The sequence below is a fragment of the Lutjanus erythropterus genome, chromosome 11 (genome assembly GCF_056507025.1).
Source record: "Lutjanus erythropterus isolate fLutEry1 chromosome 11, fLutEry1.hap2, whole genome shotgun sequence".
Classification (NCBI taxonomy): domain Eukaryota; kingdom Metazoa; phylum Chordata; class Actinopteri; order Lutjaniformes; family Lutjanidae; genus Lutjanus; species Lutjanus erythropterus.
Window position 1 is genome coordinate 12,160,904 of NC_139327.1, and position 19,508 is coordinate 12,180,411.

Below are 19,508 nucleotides of genomic sequence, written 5' to 3' on the forward strand. Positions count from 1 at the left end.
GTATTTTGTAAATTATTGCTGGGTGGTGCAGAGAGAGCCTACTGCTCAACATCAATAATACCGAGGAGCTGACTGTTGATTTTAGAAAAAAGAAGGCAAAGATACATATTCCTGTCTGCATAAGTGGAGGCTCAGCAGGTGAAAAACTTTAGGATCCTGGTACTCACCACTACAGAGAACCTGTCGTGGACATTACACATCTCCACCCTGGTTAAGAAAGCTCAGAAACTGTTGTATTTCTTAAGCAGTGGTTCCCAAACTGGAGAAAGTTGTCTTTGGCTCACCAAACATGGCTTCTGAAGGGGGGCACGCTGGAAAAAGATTGGGAACCACTGTTTTATGGAAAATTAAGAGGGCAAAACACACATCCCAGGACAAGAAGACTATGCAGTGGGTGATTAAAACTGCCCAAAGGATCCTAAAACCCGTCCCAGCCATGGCCTGTTCACCCTGCTACTGTATCACCAAACTACAGGGCAGCTTCTTCCCTCAGGTGGTGAGACTCCTAAACTGAACTTCTGCTCAAAATCACAAATTGTATTTTTTTTTTATTCTGTTTATGTATAGGTTGAACATGTAAACAAGTCAGTTTTACAGGTGTTGGTAAATGTATATTTAACTTACGGACAGAGGCAGGCTAGTTATTCCAAACCCCAATAGGTGGTCACTGGAGTGAAAAACTTTTTTTATGACAGCCTGTTATCCCAAAAACAAACACCCATTGCTCTAAAAATGCACACTCCCAACACTCCCTGGCAGCTTGTTCATGGTCCTGAATTTTGTCCTTAATAGGCTGTCTTTATGGCTTCACACCAAATGACATCTCAAACAATTTTACTGTTACAGACAAGTTTCCAATGACAGAATAAAATCATGAGTTTTACCTCACTTGGTGCATGCTCCCATCAATCGAATTATTACATGTAGGTTGATCAAAAACCCAGTCAGAGCTGTCTTAACAGCATGCGGTCTTTTTGTCATCTTGGTTGTTCTGACAAAATCAAACATATATGATATCAGCTATTAGATATTGGGGTTAGGGTCAGGGTTATTTCTGGATCAATGATCCTTTGGAGCAATGGGTGTTGGTTTCCGGGATAACAGGCTGTGGGACAAATGGGCTTTTGGCCCAGAGGGACTGTTTGGGTTTCAGAATAATGGGCCTTTGGAACCATGGCATGGCACCCTTAACGCTGAGACACGAGAGTAACATCACGTTTATCTCACTCTTGGAAGGAGAGCAATTATGTGTATTCCCCAAATTGTTTAACTAATTAGCTTAAATATCTTGCTGAGAGTTAGATGGGAAGATTGATAACCACCCTCATGACTACGTGGTAACAAGAAAGCAAATAAACAGATTTCCCAAAATGTTGAATGTCCTTTATCTGCTTCTCCTTCATTATCCAGTTCTACTGAGTTGAAGAACAAGATGAGGCATAAAGTGGCAGGGAAATACTGGCAAATTTACACAGATGTCTTTTAATTGCAATTGAAATTGAAGTTTGATGTTTGAATCCTTTTGATTCCTTATTTGAGTAATAATTACCCAGAGCCTCCCTTGTACAGCATGTTTGATGGATAAATGTAGTGTAAATTTGTTAAGGTGGGGACTGCACATAAGTCATCTCTTTGACAATATCCTAAGTGACTTTAAAAAGTATCTGAAATGAAACCTGCATATAATTCTTTTTGTTACAGTAATATGGAACAAGCCCAAGTACACTGTGAAGTTTAGTCTGACAACTGTCTTGTTGCAGTTATTTTCAGGTTGTTCAGCCAGATCGGTGCTGCAGCAGTCCAGATGGGAGACAAAGAGCGTTTCCACACGCAACTGCCCCTGAGTCAGCAGATTTTACACACAGCAGATCTGCAATAGCAGCTGTAGCAGTTGGTTGTCTAAGATCAAACTAAACGTTGGTCCGGGCAGGAGCGACTGTGTGGGTGTCATTGTGATTGACGGCTCTTGTTAAGGGCAGGATTCCTGAGAGGAGAACAGCAGCTCAGTCTTGTCAAGGTCAATCGGGAGGTGTTTGGCAGGAATCCAATTGGAGATTTCAGCTAGAAAATTGGAGATATGCAATCCAACCTGTGTGTCAGAGCTGGGAATCAAAAGGTCAGTTAAGTGTCATGGCAATGATAGGAGGAATTATGGGTTGCGGTGACAGAGCCAAGGGGTTTACTGTTGCGAGAGAAGATGGTTTGTCCTTATTGGACCGCCTTGGAGAAGAGAACGATGTCTCATGAAAACTGTGACAAAATGTTTTCTAAAAGCACTGACCACTTCCTGGATAGGTGGCAGCTGACATCACTGGCAGCAACTCTTTCAACAATACTTGATTTCAGTCAGCTTTCTTGAATGGATTGATATATTAATGTTAGAAGGCTTGTAGTCACCAATGAGACAGAAGTTTTCTTTTCAGACCAGTAACTTAAATAAAAAAAACATGCACTTTAGGAAGTTACTATGAACCCATCCTGATGCTCCAATGACAGCCAAGCTTCCAGCAAACTTTCTTCTTCCTGTTTCCTGTATATGCTAGGTGCCAGGTTCTCTATGTTGAAAAGAAAAAGATGAAGATGGTTGAAAGATGCTGCTGGGAGACCTGTAAAAGCAACATATATTCCAGTAAGTCAGTGATAGCTAATATTAACAAAACACTGGTTAACTAGCAAGCTAATTATTCATGTAGATTAGCTAGCTAGTTAGCTAGCATTTTGCCAACATTAGCAAACTTAAAACGTGACCCTGTCATTGTATTTACAGAAAATGAAGAAAGTTGACCAAAGTACCAAGCCTACTCAATTGTTAATGAAGCACAAAGCAAAAATGGACGGGACTTAAGAAGGTTCATTTAAATAAGCTGAACTGTGTTTTATTTTTACTGCACACTGTAAATTCCAATGTGCTCATTCAGCTATACATAAATAATAAACATTTGTTTAGTTTTGTTTATTGTTTACAGCTTGCACACAAAACTTCCAATTTGTACAGTAAATAACTTTGAACTGGTTCAACTTAAAAATGTAAGTTAACTTAACTTAGGTTGAAATTATGTTGAACCAACAAACAAATTATAGAATTACTCAGAAAACAAGCAACCATTACTTAAAATATCAGAATAATATCAGAAACACAGAGAACGATTCCATCATTTATGTTTCAAACTGAAAAGAGAGGCCTCAGGAGAGTTTTAACTCTCACACTATGCATGCTGGGAAGTTTGCTACCACACTTTCACCCTAAAAATAAATGTTGCATTGACTCATTTTTATTGAATTATGTGCACAAGAAAGTAAGTTGGTGAAAATGCAGGAAAATATTTTGTGTTCAGCTGCAACTTTGGTTGTGATAATGTATAATTACTTATTTTATTGAACAAGAAATTGACTACATGTCATATGAACATGAAAATATTGAGTACTTTTACAGCCATTTTTAGTTAATTCAACAGTCCAAATATAGGCTAAATGTACAAAGTGTGAGTTGTTTATTGTTTTTGTGGTAATTAGGGTATATCAGCTTTATAAATTTTAGTAGGATGAACTCAAAAATCTGAACTTGTTGATTTGACATCAAAGAAATCTCACACATGATTTGTGTTTGTGTCAAGTGAAATAAAGTTTTTAGTTTGAAAGTCCTGAACATTTGTGTGGACTGTACACTAAAATTTCCTATGGACGACCCATAGATGAATTAGGTTTTACAGAATCTCACGATCTCTGCTTCTGCTGTCTCTTCCTACAATATTTGATTTAGTGACAATGACTAGAAAGGGCTCCCCTTACAGGCATAGAGAGTTATGACAGTTATACTGATAGAAAATTTGTTTCTCTCCTCATATGTGTTTGTTTCTATCTGTCACATGTGTGTTAAGTTGTTCCTTCCTCTGATATATAAGTATCATATAGGTACCGTAGTAACCAGGCCCTCATATTGCTCATATTGTGTGTCAGTTTGATTTGACTGCACTTGTATGCTGCACTGACATCTGGCATGAAAGATTGTTTAATCATAACTCAACCGTATAACTGATGGTATACTAGAATTAAATCACAGATGAGGTGTGCTGTCTGCCCGACACGTAGATGTTTGCCAACTGTTGCATTTGTTTCAGTTCCAGTTCAGTGGCAAGATTACATTTCTAACTCCAAGTGCAGATTTTCATCCACATCTGAGTTAAGTATTTGTCTGCATCAGAGGTTTTCAAACTGTAAGGTGTGCCTCCCGGAGAGGAGATAGTAGAAAATGATGGACTTTTGTGCTGGTTTTTCTTCTAACAAAGGAAAATGACATTTTACAGCTGAGAAGTTCTTTTACAGTGTTGTGCATTGTGCATAACATGTCCTTGGATGTAACCAGGCTCGCCAGTTGTGTGTGACAAAAGCAGCCCAATGGCAGATCAGAACCAGCCTAAAAGCCCAAAGGCCAGTAAAACCAGATGGCACAGGCACGTTATATTTGTGTGTGTTTAGGTAGACGTTTGTGTGATGTGTTCCAGGTCCTTGTGTGTACGTGCTTACCTGGAGTCAATTTGGCAACATTTAGGTATAAATAAATTGTTTCACTTATAGTAGAATTGTGTATTTATATATAGGTTTATAAATAGTTTCACCCAATCAGCAGACAAAAAAACAAAAAAAAACATGGCAACACTTCAAAAGTAGCCCAATTCTGTGGGAAAAAATGCAGACCTGGCAACCCTGAATGTAACTGTTGGCCTATAAATGACGACCTTGAATCTGTGTTTATGTGATTAGCTGAAATGGAGGGAGTCATCTGATTAGCTACAGATAATTCCTGTATGAAAAAAATAGTATTTATGAAAACGAAGCTACGGCAGGGGAGTCTAAAAAAAAAAACCCCAAAAAAAACAAACAAAAAAAAAACCCAGACACTAATGCAGTGAAATTCACACATGACAAAGGGTTTGAGGATTTTTTTTACTCTTATATACAATGGTAATTATGTTTTGTGCATTGAAAAAAATGTTTGTGGAGAGAGTTATTTATATAAATCCTAAAATACATATGTAAATCCTGTATGCATGCATTAATGTTGAGACTGATCTGCCTCCATAAATTCAGCATGGTGCAACACTGAGTGGAGGTGCAGCTGTCTCGATTTTGTCCCACACAGTCAAAGTTTGAAAACCCCTGATCTGTATGAATACCTTTTGCAGATACCTTTTTGATACTCAACTATTAAGGCGTGCATTTTGAGGTCTCAGAAAATGTGGCAGAAAAAGATGTAAGGGCTCTTGTTAGTTTGTTTGCTCTGGAAAAAGATTTTTTACCGAGCTCAAGAATGTAAGAATAAATGTTAAAGGAGCAATACTCCTCTGTAGTTTTAGATGTCTGATCAGATGAGGTTGGGTTTCATGACAAGCGGAGTAAGTTGAACTGACTAGAAGGAAGATGGCGTGCTGTCTCGTGTCACACAGCAGTCGATGTTAGCTGTGAGAGAAGGAGCCGATCAGCATCGATGTGAAGGGAAGACAGCGAGATCAGTATGGAGGGGGCCGCTGGCAGGGATTCAAGGCCTCGTCTGGGAAAACAAAAGAGGTGGTTGGTTGGTGGTTGGTAGTTGGGAGATTCAGATGTCATTAACCATTTTCGTTTGTACGTGACAAAATCCTCAGCGGGGAGCTTGATGAGAGGAGAGAGCAGTTGACAATAGCTTTGTGAGGTGAGAGGCCAAAGTGTAAGGCTGCTTTGGTGGAAATCTTTCAAATCAACATATTTTAGCTGAGATTGATGCCATTCTTTGAACTTAGTTTGATTTAACAACTTAAATTACTATCGTGGTGATGTAATCATCAACTTAGCAGAAAAAAGAGCACAGCATTAAATTTGATGGAAAAATCAAGAGTAAAGTAATGGGTTTTTAAAGTTTGCTGACTTTATATTTTTATAATTGGCATTAAAACCACTTAACACAGCATATTCAGTATTTTTGTAATTTTTTGATTAAATGGAGTCACAGTCATTGCAAATGCACATCTGATTTATTTGGAATAAATGCACTGAAACTTTGGTAAATGAAGAATAAATCACTTAATCCTCGAACAGTAGATTAAGAAAAGTAATAAAAACATAAATATGCAGAAAGACATGAAGTACCACACACGGCAGGCAGAGCTATGCAGAAAGATCAGTAATTCCATTACAGTTTCATCAAGAAATGTGACATTTGATTGGTGTTGATGGTCAGCTGTGTTCCCTGATGATTTTTCTGTCGCTCTCTTTCTCCACAGAGAACAGATCTGAAGCCAGCAGTGACAACTAATCGACATCAAACTCAACATAAAAAGGCAGAAGAAAGAGTTGTTAAGGGGAAAAAGGGAGATCACACCCAGACGCATCAGCCTCCCAGAGTTTATGGGCTACATGTCGACGAGACTTGGAGTGGATACAGTTCGCAGACTTTGAAGGAATCGTGTTGGGAAGAAGAAAAGTGCAAATGGTGCTGCAGCACCTCCTCCCCTGGCAGCCCCACTTTAAGAAGTAAGCATGTATTCTTTATTTAGTCAGTGCATTTGAAATATCTGAACAGTTTATACCTTTTGCTCTGTATTTTGTGGTCAAACCCTAGTATAATCAAAATATTCTCTTTCTTCTTCTTCAGTTTTACTTAATAGCCTGCTTTTATTGTCAGAATTATTTAAAATCTTGTAGAGCCACCATGTTCACCTGTAAAAGTCATTTTTATTTCTGGGCTCCCTATCACATATTATATACTTCAAAAAAGATTTGATGAGTAGTCTAGAAGAAAATGATCAAATTTACCTTTTTACACTCAAAGTTTATGACCATTTTTAACAGGCTTAAGAGAAATTTAGCATAAACATCTCTAAATGTACTGAGTCTGACTAGTTACATCTTGGAAATGGTCAAACCTGCAGCAGGGCTCTTAGCATTGAATTCTGAAGGTTACAGGAGAGATGTGTCATATATATTAATTGTAGTAAAACATAAAATGACCAATATGTCATCAGAGATCAAGGAGACATGCTAAATTGAAAACTGACTTCTTTAACAGCAAAACTACAGTCAGTATGTTCTCTTCTGAAATTTTCATTCTGGTCTGGAGCAAAAAATTTAGAGTTAAAATTAATGCTGAATGTTCTCCTAATGAGTCGTGAGAAATCATTAATAATCTTTTAGAAAGAGTAGATTATAATGGTTAAATTGAGCAATATGTTAATAGGGTATTGACAGACAGTGGACAGTCATAAACAGCTGATCATCTTACAGTGCAGGACTCACAGTTCCTTGTTGTTGTCCAGTTAAAATGTCGCTTGTCTTGCGCTCTTATAAATTCTGCGTCCCTGTAACCTGCAGGCAACCTGCCTGAGCTGAACGTCAGTAAACAACTCACTTCAACCATAAATCGTATATCAAATAGGGACGCTCGGGTCTTCCATGTTGCTCCTTTGGTCTTTTTTAGCGCACTTCTCTGCACCGACAGCCACAGATATTTTGTCTTTCAGTCAATGTTTCAACAACCAGTGCTTGATACTTTCTGTTTCAGTCGTGATGGCAACTGATAACAGCCTTGACTAAATGCACCAGCAGCTATGATGACCTATTGAATATCTGTAAATAGGCTACACCGGTGGCTCACAAACGTTTTCTGCTGTGCTCCCCAACAAAAGCTGAAAAATTGTTCAGGCCCCCACCACCCAACATTATTCTCAATCATAAATAATAATAGGGAAGGCAACTGATAAAAAAGGATTCAAGTTGAGTTTTAGTGAAATAAAGGTCAGCATGAAAGCATCAGAAAGTTCTTGTTTGTTTATTTCCTACATAAATCATATTCATTGAGCTTTGTTTTATTCTGTGTTTCTACCCTGGTTATCCACTGTAGAGGCTCTATGCACCCCCCCACTCCCCAGCTGGACTACATAATGGTGGGTTAGGGAAAAAAGGGCCAGCCTTCACAAGACTGGCCCACTGGGAAATTTCCCAAACTTCCTGATGGCCAGTCTGCATCTGTTGAAAACCCCAGAAAGATAATTAACATCCATTAACTGTGTTCTGAAGACATTTCCAGAGTCTTCAAAGAGAGAATTTTCTGTCCACTGCACAATAACAAAAGATTTATAACCCATTTCTTAGTTGTGTCTCATTATTCCAAGCCAAAAAGAGATGGTAGCTCCAAATTACATAACTCCTTTCTTAATATTATAACATGGACCAGAATTCAGTATACTATTATCATCTATACTGGTATATTGACAATTGAAGATGTTTACTGTCACAAGTCATACAAGTACAAAATATACAATAAGATAATAAAATTTGAATTTATAAAATAATGCAAATAATTGCAGCTTGGTTTAAGAAAACTTGTTTTCCATACAGCAAACAGAATATTTGTTGATCCAGATGGTTGGAGGAGCCTGTTTATGATCCTAGAACCACCTTTAGAAAGTGTTAAGTTTTGTCTGACAACCTTCTCGGTTTTTCAGGGATTATTTTTCAGAGAGCTGTGACTCAGATGTGATGGTAATAAATGAGAGGCATGAATTTGGGCTATTTTAGCCCCATCTGATGTGAATCAAACGATGAACCTTTTTTCACAGGAGCAAAATCTCAGAAACATTAGTCTGCACCAGATTTGCATCTCTGAGATGCACAAAATATAATATAATAGTAAGTGCTCGGAAGTCAGAAAACAGTCTCAGTGCCTGAAATTATTTATCATCCTTTTAGCACTTTTTCTGAAAACAAACACTCCACCTAGAAAAGTTAAAAGTGAAGAGACCTTGAAGCTAATGAAAACAGGAGCACCTTGACTGTACTTCTGTCTGAAATGGTGGCAGTAATTAAATAAGAGATAAATGAACCCATTAAACAAACTAACACTTATCAACGGTTAAACAGTGAACTATAAAGCTCGATTATCCCCCTCATTTTCTCCTTTTGGGCAGGAGGCCAAACAAAGCAATCAGTAAAGGTTGCACTAAGAGCCAGCACCCATTAATGAACTATACTAACTCGCTGCTATCGGTCAATTCTTCAAAATGGACTGTATCTCGTGACACCATGAAGGCTTTAATTTGTTTTTCAATTCCAAAGACAGCACTTATTGGTTCACAGGGGCAGGATTTTAGTTAATTTCTTCTCCTGTTTCACTGGTTGAACCATAATTCTGTTTGAAAGGTGAGATGACATTTAGAAAATAACGTTCTAATACATGATTTTCATAGATTTACTGGTCACACTTTATTTTACAGTACTCTAGTAAGACATAACAAGCTGTACTTTCTGTTAAATTACACAAAAACTAGAAATAATATGTTCTTTATAAGTTGGAAGTTATACTTTCATTAGACACTATACAGCCAGCTGTACATTACAAGCCATATGAATTAACGTGCAATATAACAGATGATTATATCATCATGTTTGAGTTTTCAGTGTCTCCACTAGTCACTGCTGAGGACTTTACTTAAGTTAGTCATAAAGTGTGTAGATCAGTTCAGATCTCAGTATAATAGTTACTGTGTGTGTTGTTTGCTGCAGCAGATAAGAAATAAAAAGTCCCTGTTTATGTAACGTTACCATAGTGTCTTCCTGTGCTCTTTGGAGGTAACTTAGCTAATTAGCAGCTACAAGTAATTGTGACTGTTCACTGTGGCAGAAACAAAAAATCACATGAGAAAACATGATCGATCAGTGTGATTGTGATTGTGATTGCTTCTCTACCCGCAGCTTCCAGGCCAACAAGTATTTGTTTAAAACCATATCTGGTTTTAGGCTGTTTTAATTATCTTTTTTCTGATTCATAGCTCACTTTGACAACAAACCCCTCTAACCTTCGTTACACAGATTACCCACAAACCCACCCTCCTTAAAGGTGAAGGCTCAGCCAGCAAAACAGGCACAGTGGGTGTGTAATTCAAGTCGATTACTTTAGCATTATTTTAGTACTAATACCCCACACTCAAAATACTCAACTACAAGTAAAAGTTCTGCATTCTAAACTGAACTAAAGTAAAAGTACATTAAGTATTATAGCAAAATTTACTAAAAGTGTCATAAGTAAGTGTAGCATTAGGCCTACTCATTGTGCTGTAAATGCTCCCTTGCTTTAGTATTATGTCTGATGTTTTTGGATTAAATATTACTGCCACAGTAACGTGTATATTGCATTTTACTTCTGTAGATGTTTAAGGCTGAGCCCACTTTAACTGCTTTATATACTGTTGGGTAATTTAGTCTACAGTTATGAATCATATCCTATAAGATCATCATGCTGTATGTTTGCACTATTTGAGAATTTAGTTATTTTAGAGGAAATGTGTATATCAAGATATAAATTGTATATTGCACAGTAGCCTAAAAATACTGAGATATTATTCTTATAACATTCTAATATTATTAGACTGTTTTTAGACTCTCTTACAGGATAATTAGGGACACATTACAATGTAATTATTCAGTAAACTAAAGTGAAACCATATATCTGCTAGTTTGCTAAAACCAAATGTGAACCAGATCTACCAAATAAAAGCCACAATTATAGAGAACGAAGAATATTTTGTCTATCATTGACTACACAGACTTATTATAACATTGCAGACAAGATGATGTGATTTGATCAAAGAAGAAGGCTTCAGTCTCTGACAATTTTGTGGGACCAGACAAAGAAGATGTGTCTGAAGTAGCAGATATGTGATTTAACTTTAGTATACGGTACAGTTCTGCTGTAATGTGTCTGTAATTACCCTTTAAGAAAGCACAGCCTGTTACAGAAGGTCTTATTACTGCGCTGTAAAAATAAGTGTGACCGCTTTACTTTCTCACTCAGTAAAAATACAATATGTTCTGCATGTGTTTGACCAGATTTCAGGGGTGTAAGTGAGATCATGTGGAGCCATACTGCAGTGAGGAGTTTTGAACGACTGTGCGAAGTGTTTCAGGATTCAAAGCAACTTTTGCTTAAGATCTGAACACTCCTACAGCTGATATTTCATGCAGGAGAAGCCCACACACACACGCAGAGAAGTCAAAGTCAAGTGTACACTGCGAAGGATCTTTTCTGAGCCCTGGAGGCGGCCTGTATCTATTTATCCACCGCGATTTCTCATATGGTGAAAGACAAACGTATACAGCTCTAAGATCATTTGCTTCATTATTAACAAAAGCCTGCATGGACACACTATAGTGCCTTTTAAATCACAACTATAATCCCATCTCTCAAGGAAACGTTTCCTCACATTTACTTGAATTAGATTTATTTAATGGCTCTGTAATTAATTTTTTAAGTTGCCTTTCTGCTTTGGACGAGATTTTATGAGACAGAAGTGGATTTTAACCGTTGCCAACATCTGTTATTTCAATCCGTCAAAGGAAGATCTTGTATTTGTCTGCCTTTTGATTTATGTTTGGATGATATAAAGACTGTTTAAAATGGGATTAAGCAAATGTTGCATAAAAACAAGAGATTTAGAGAAAAAGATAAGCTGCTACAGACTGAATGTAAAGACATAAAATATGCAAAAAAAGGAGAACAAAATCACAGATGAAAAGATGAAAATATTCTGAAATTCTGTCGATGTGGATGATTTAGGATATTTATTTGACATTAAACATAACACACAGGTGACAGGCCAGACCTAAGTGAAAGGAGGGATGTGTGATGATGAAGCAAAAGAAAACTGGGTCTCAGTCAGCTGCCTCATCGCTCTCACAAGCCTCGTACATGAGTGGAGAAACTGTGACAGAGAGCAGAAAAGAAAGAAATACGTTTCTTCTACCTGAAAAACAGAGATGCATTTGATAACTCAGTCCAGACTGAAATTGAGTCATCAGATGTCCAGGCTGTGTCCGTGTATGAGGACATGCACAAACATGTTTCGGTTTTTGGAAAGCACAGTGTTGGATTCGATGTGTAAATTATGGTGTGGAGGGTGTCGATGAGGATATGAAGATCCGAGCTGACAGGGAGATGAGTAATGCAGCAGGTTGGGAGAACATGGCACCAACATGTGATGGAAACTGGCCTCTGATCAGTCCAACCAAACACTGAAATAACAGAATTATTCGCAAAGATTTTGCTTGTGCTTTCTATTTTGGTAGATTTGTGGTAGGATGTGAATTTAGTTTTGAAATATTGTTGTGGCCAAGAACAAATGGAAATGTGTCCATGAATATTCACATGTGTGAAAAACTATATTAGGCTGGAAGATTTAGAGCTACAGCAAAGATAAACCTCTGAAGTTAATGGGACAGTTCAGATAATCTGATGTGGGGTTGTATGAGGTACTTATCGATAGTCAGACAGCTACAGTAGATGCTGGTTGAAACCTTCATTTAGGAGAAGAAGAGAAGGGGTCCAACAGCAGGGAAGCTACTGACGGGAGTGATGTTTGGCTTATATAACTGTAGATGTCCATTAGGCAAGGCTGTCTGACAGCAAAGCAAAGCAGTGAAAATATTCTAAATATCACGTACGCTTAAATTGATATTGATTTTTTTTTAAGGTGGACCTCAAAATACGTTTTGTTGCTGACCCTGTCCACAGCAGTACATTGTTCAGTTTCCATGCTGGTACTCCTCTCTGCTTCTTCAAACTGGGATCAACTGTAGATAATACCCTGACTCTTGGTAAGTATGTTAAACAGCCCCACTTCAAATTATCCCTTAAACTATCCCTTAAAGCTGAATTTACTTGACGTGAGTAGGTAATGGAAGTCCTGCTGTGGATGTAGGTTTTGAGTTTGTAGTTCAGTACTATCACAACATGAGACTAATGTATTGTACAAGATAGGGTTGCCTCATGCTCTAATTATATTCAACACAGTAACTGTTTCACTTTTCTTTGTAGTATAGAGTGATTATTGTCTACTAAGGGTTTATAGCTGGAGTTATACTAAGGTAAGGTCTGTTGGTCTTTTCTTTTTACTGAATAGAGACTTCTGCTGTGCAATCAGCAGTGGACAGTGGCTTTGCTACAGTGTTCCTGAAATGCAGACGATTACTGAGGTTCTTCAGTTTACTTAATGTCGTCTTTACTACCTATAATCTCCACCTCCATCAGCCACTTATGCCTCATTTTCTTTGCTTGGTACACCTTGACTCAACTCGTTTGGAACCATTCTTTTTTTGGTTTTACATTGTTAGAAGTTATGGATAGTACCTGGTTCCTTTGTTGTATCACCTTGGTTGAGGTTCCATGCGAGGAGAGCCGATACTAAAAGCACTGCAGACCAATCACTTGTACTAAACTGGCTCAGTGTCTGCACTCAGATGTAGGATTTCACAAACTCTCCAGTTTTTTTATTTCAGCAGTCTTTTGTCTTGCTGAATTCAGCCTTTTCCAAAACAAAGTTTGTCTCATTTCTGTTACAAACATACAGGGAATCAGGAACAGCATCTCTTCAGTGCCCTCCATCGTACCTCTATGTCATGTTCAAGAGGAAATCAATTTAACGCAGCATCACTTTGACAATCAGCTAAGAATCCTGCCTATGTGGAGGAGGTACTATCTGCAGTGGAAAATGAAATTGAATAAAGTACCTGTAATGGTGCAAAAATTAAGTTGACTCATGCTGAGTCTTATCACGCAGTGGAAAAAAGGCTTTGAACACAAGAAGCCAATCAGAGTTCTCGCAGTCTCCACATAGTATGTCTGTAGCTTTCAGTTTTAATTAGATTTTATAGCACCAAATTATAACAAAGTTATCTCAGATCACTGTTCACATAAAGCAGGTCTAGACCATACCCTCAGTAAACCCAGTTGTTCCAACTATGAGCAAGCACTAATGCAACTATAGTGAGGAAAAAGAAGAAACCTTGAGTGGATCTAGACTTTTTATTAAGGCGCCGTAACCCCTTAACACACCATAGCCCAACTTATACTGGATCTTTTTTAGGCTGATACTGGTATTGAAATTTGTTTCAAAAACCTGAGAATGGTATGGATTCTTTATATTTGCTAAGAATTTGTTTCTTAAGACTTGTGATCAGTATACATTGCACTTCTGCACTACATTTTTTAATTACCTGTTGATATATCTACAATAAGATAATACTGGCTGATTTATCAGTCTACTTCCATAACACACCACCATAAATAAAGCTTTAGTTTGAAAATCTGTATATGAAAGGCCTTATAATATGTCATGTTTCTGAAAAAAAAAAAAGAATAGCCATTATGATGTTAAAACAAGAAACAAATTTCTTTGTTTGTTGTGTTTATAATGCCAACACTGTGACATCTGTCTGCCAGGACAGAAATGCAAAACAACTCTGTCTGGGTCTTCAAATGGAAAAAGTGCAAAGAATGTTAACATGAACATTGACATCGTTTTCATCTAGATACCGAAAACAAAAATACAGACCTGACATGAGCGTAAAACCTTTTATTTTTTTTTTGAATATATACATAAAAGGGCTACTGCAGAAACAGCCACCAATAATTTAAGAATATAAAATACATGAAAAAATTACATTTAAAGCAAAGACAAAGATGAAAGATGCAGTGTCTCAGGTTGTGGTATAACTACAACTCAACAAGCAGCTGCTCCTGCTGCCGTCGTGTGAAAATCAGGTATGTCCACCACATGACAGGGACGTGCAGTGAAATAATCAGTTTACACTCAAAGGAACATATTTTTCACATCATTATAGCAGTGGTGAGATGGTAGGCGTTCTCAGGTTTTCCTAGCTGTTGGACCTCCAGGATGTCTTCCAGACATGAGCTGACAGTGCTGTAAAGGTGTCAGGGAGGTTTTTCATTGATGTTATCTTTGTCTTTTTCCTCTGTTGTTTTTCTGATGTGGAGGTTAATTTTCACCCTGAAAGCACAGCGACGTCGTGTGACTCAGCTGCCTGGGCCTCCCACAGCCCCGTGTTTATACTGCAACTTGTCAGGGGTGAATTCAAATTTAACCAATTAAGCTAACCAACCTCCCTCTCTCCTTTTCTCACAAATAATAAAAAAAAAAAATCCAATCAGAGTCCCAGCTGAAGCGTGACAACCACAGCCTGACTCCTTGACTTAAAGGCAAAAGATAAATTTGCCTTTTTAAGTCCCATTTAAAATGATCAAGTATGCTTCCTCAAACCAGAGGAGCTAGACTCTTCTTGAGAATAAACTGTTTCCTCTATTTTATGTAGCACCAACATTACTGGGAAAAACAGCCGCATTAAAAGCCATGCAAATGATTTCAGAAGCCAGCGAGACACTGATCAAAGACTGTATTATGACCACTGACACAGACTGACACATCTAAAGTTTAGTTGCCAGCTAGTCTGCCAAGTTCCTGCTATCTCACTCTATCATCCCTCAATGTAGCAGACCAGCAAATCTCCCATTAAATATCAAGACCTTTATTTATGGCTTCATAGATAAAATCCACAGACATGGATGTCCAATGTTTCTTTCATTAATTAGCAAACAAAAGCAGGGAATAAAGTTAGTAAAGGATATTAAAGTAAGTTGCTGTTAGAAATGCATTTTTAATCAAGTCCAATAATAATAATAATAATAATAATAATAATAATAATAATAATAATAATAAAATATTTTTAGAAAAGAATAAGAGCCACTGCAATTGCTAACAGCTCTGTTAGGCTTTATGTAGCAGAGCTAAATGCTAACATCGGCATGCTAACATAATAGCTCATAATAACAATACAATCAAGCTGATGTTTATAATAAATAAATATAATGATTAATTTACCATGTTCACCGTCTTAGTTTAGTGTGTTAGCATGCTAATATTATCTAAAATAGCTCTACACACAAACTAAGACTGAGGCTGATGGGAATCATTAGTTTTGTGGGTATTTGGTAATAATTCAACATATAGATCTTTTTTCATGTCAGCTATACTGATATGAAATAGTAACAAGGTAAAAACAGGTGTTACCACTGATGCCAATTAAAGTTCCCATGAAGTCAAAATTGAGTTTGAGTGTTTTTTATCACATATGCATTGCGCTACAGGCCACCTACACGTCAGTGGCCCAACATGACTGGAAAAGTCTTTCTGCAGATATTCTCTGATATGTTATAGATATTTCAGAGTTTGTCTTGGAAAATGATTAAAAACTGTTGAGTCATCCTGCACTTGGGGGGCCTACGCTAAATTGGCATCCAACGGGAGCCTCACTGTTAAAAAGCAAAACTTTACAACTTTGTTCACTGATTTGGGTAAATGTGGATCATATTTTATGTAAAAATATTTTCTGATTTCTCCTCTGATGTCTGCTCAGCTTCTCTCTCAGTGATTTAATGTTTCCTACTGGACAGAACTGGGCTCAGCAGCCTCCCAGTGAACGCAGCCAGTCACCAGGGCAAGCACAGCCTCCCACACCGTCAGGGACTGCAGTACCGAGGTTGTTTTCGGGGTCTCCTGATGGAAAGACGGCTTTATTTGTTGCTGACATAACTTAGCTAGCCGCTAACTGCTGTTAGTTCGGTTAGCCATGACTCAGCCCCTGAGTGCTGGGAGCCAAAACCGATAAGGAAACCAGCTCAGGACTGTAGCCTATTCCCTGCTGTCAAATTGGCCTCTCATAGTCTTGTAGACTATTTTGGTTCCGATCTGGCCGTGTTCCCTGGAAGCTCTGACTCTGACCTGAATGTAGTGGAACCTTAGTTACTATGGTAACACCTGTTTACCCTACTATTTCATGTCAAAATGGCTGCTGTGAACAAAGCGGTGGACAAATTAAAATTGCAAAAGAGAGTTGTTGAGATATTTTATCCTGCTATTAACAAGACTAAAAACCTAATTGTCAGATTACTCAGCAGTATTTTTGGAATGGGATGATAATTAATAAAAGCATACTGAATTTTTCATTTGTAACTGTAATACCCTTGACAAACCTGCTGGATTACACTATTGATCAGGGTTAGCATGCGATAGGCCTACATTTTGAACATAACTCCCCAAGCCCCTGTCAGCATCATGTAAGATTTGTTCTTACCTTTGCACACAATGCAGGAGGATATTGCTGCAAGGAGCTGCGGCCCTTTTGTTAATGCTGAAAGGATTTACCTGTAATCTCGCTGTCTGCAGAAAGAAACAGACAGTGAGGCAGAAGGATGCAGGGGCAGCAGCAGCCGCTGCAGTGGAGAGGACAGGGAATTAGACTGGTGGCACGACGGAACATATTACAGTGCTGTAAAAATAAAACATGTCATAGTGCTGTAGAGCTATATATCAAGTCACTTCAGAGCCCTGTGAGCTGCATACCCACCAGCAAACAAACCCCGCAGGATAAAAGTACATCCCCAACTGTGAATTATACCAAGCACTCTAAAGCTGCTGCACTGTAGCTATTACTTTGCCACAGCATACTCTATTTTCAAAGCAATAAAGTGAACAATATGATTTTTTTTAATTTGTAGGTCCAATATATTTGTATTGTGCTCTTTATACGTTGTCAATGTCATTGTCTACGGCGACTGAAAGCAAATATGTCACAGAATCTCTGAAAGTGCTTGCATAAGCATACGGCAAAGAGTTAAAGGACCAGTGAGTAGAATTTAATGGTGAGCCTGAAAACTGCACCTCACCCTCCTCTTCCAAGTGATGATAGGCCCTGTGTTGCGATGTTAATCATTAATCAATTGATTTCCATTAAGAATTTAACTGATTAAAAATGTATTCACACACAGTGCATGATTTATGTAGCATTTCTCCAGAGCTTCAAGGTTTTATCACAATTTGGTTTTGCCGGTCATGTTAGTTCAGAAATGACAGTAACTATGCCGCATTTGACATTATTTTAAGTCAGTTGTTGAATAACAACAGAGCCTTACTGTTTTATTATTATTATTATTTTGTTTATTTAAATTGTTGTACTTAATAACTTAATGTTTCACATAATGAATGTTCCACTAGAACTGTTTAGATTAAACTGAGAAAAAGACATGCATTTTGATCCTTATTAATTATTAGTGATTAATTTGTTTGATTAATTTAATTTAATTGATATTTCTTATTTTCTCTGATAGAGAAAACTGCATCCACCCATCTCTGCAGGCTATGTTACATTTTAAATTATGCTGAATGGCACAAACTCTCAGTAATTTCCATGCGAGCAGTAATGTCGCTGCAGCAACTCTAAAAACAAAATTAAAAACTGTCATTATAAAGTTGACAGTTGCAGAAGTTGTGCTGCTGTGCCTCATGTGAAAATGTACCCTCACTGACTCTTTTAATGGTGAGAGGCGGCCTATTTCCCACCTGTAAACCATCAGTTTTTAGTCAGAATTTTAATTGTCATGACCCGCCCGCCCGTTCTGCAGACTAATTGCGGTACCTTTGGTTGTAACTGCAGTCTGCACATCAATACTTCCAAGTGTGTAGTAGAAAAACTGCAATGGTCTCAAATCTCTGTTGAGCCAGTGTTTGGTTTGTCTGGTCTGGGCTACTGTAGAAACATGATGGTGCAACATGGCAGATGCTATGGAAGGGGACCTGCACCCTTTGTAGACATAAAGGGCTCATTCTACAGTAACAAAACACAATTTTTATTTTTAGGTGATTTTATACTAATAAGAAAGTAGTTGTTAATACTATATTCCAAATCTTATGAATTGGACCTTTAAATATGTGTTTAAGTTAACTGTGTTGAATCCATTTTTATATATGTACTATATAATTTATTTGAAATGGAATTAAATCTTTGGTTTGTTTGTACATATAATTGAAGAATTTAACTCTTTTTTTTTTTTACTTAATCTGTCTTAACACAGCAGAAATACAGGTCTTTTCATTCAAATGATGATATTGACTATATGACAAAAATAGGAAAATTATTTTCATCTGCAAACATGAATCTTCTATATATGTCACATAACCTGGGTCTTTGTGTCAGCAGCTCAGATGAAAAAACTGCTGAGTGCAAATCCAATCACTCCTCCATGCCAGGAAATTGGTGCATAAACCAAGAAAAAAAAAACTGAGTTTGTATGGAGGGAAGAATCCATAACTCATTTAGCCTTTAACATGTTATTCAATCTGCCTCTATAGCATATTTACATGGCATGATTTCAAAGAAGACAAGACGATAAGGAAGTTAAAAGGATTGTAATGCATTGACACATCAAATAATTCATAATTATAATTTATTATGAGCCGCAAACGCTGGGACTCATTTGGTTTGAAAATACGAGGCGATGAATATAGATGGCTTTATTCAAAACAATTGAACACCACTTGTGATGATGACAGCAGCGTCTGTTTATTTTACATAAAAGTGACAACAGAGATCATGATTTTCATAAGTGAAAGAAGCAAATATTTCTGGTTTTTATACACTGTGTGTGTATTTGTGCCTTGTTTGTTTCTTTTGGGGATTAAAGTGCAATTTTTTATCTCCATGTTTTAATAGCTTGAAGATTATAATACACTCTTAGATATAAAGGGGCTAACTAGAACCATAGAGGGTTCTATGGTTTGTCCCTATAGGAGAACCCTTTTTGGTTTCTGATACTTTTATAAAAGTTCCTCTTGGAACCCTTTTAGAGGGTT

At 37.4% G+C, this 19,508-nt stretch overlaps 1 protein-coding gene across 3 annotated transcripts in view; it reads left to right on the top strand.

The window, feature by feature from the left end:
• The window catches only part of flrt1a (fibronectin leucine rich transmembrane protein 1a), a 92,804-nt gene that overhangs the window by 62,457 nt on the left and 10,839 nt on the right, over nucleotides 1-19,508 (top strand). For all 3 annotated transcript variants that reach the window (XM_084730815.1, XM_084730814.1, XM_084730813.1), the window contains exon 2: nucleotides 6,258-6,507. The gene's annotated coding sequence lies outside the window, so the exon portion shown is untranslated. The remainder of the gene's footprint in view (nucleotides 1-6,257; nucleotides 6,508-19,508) is intronic.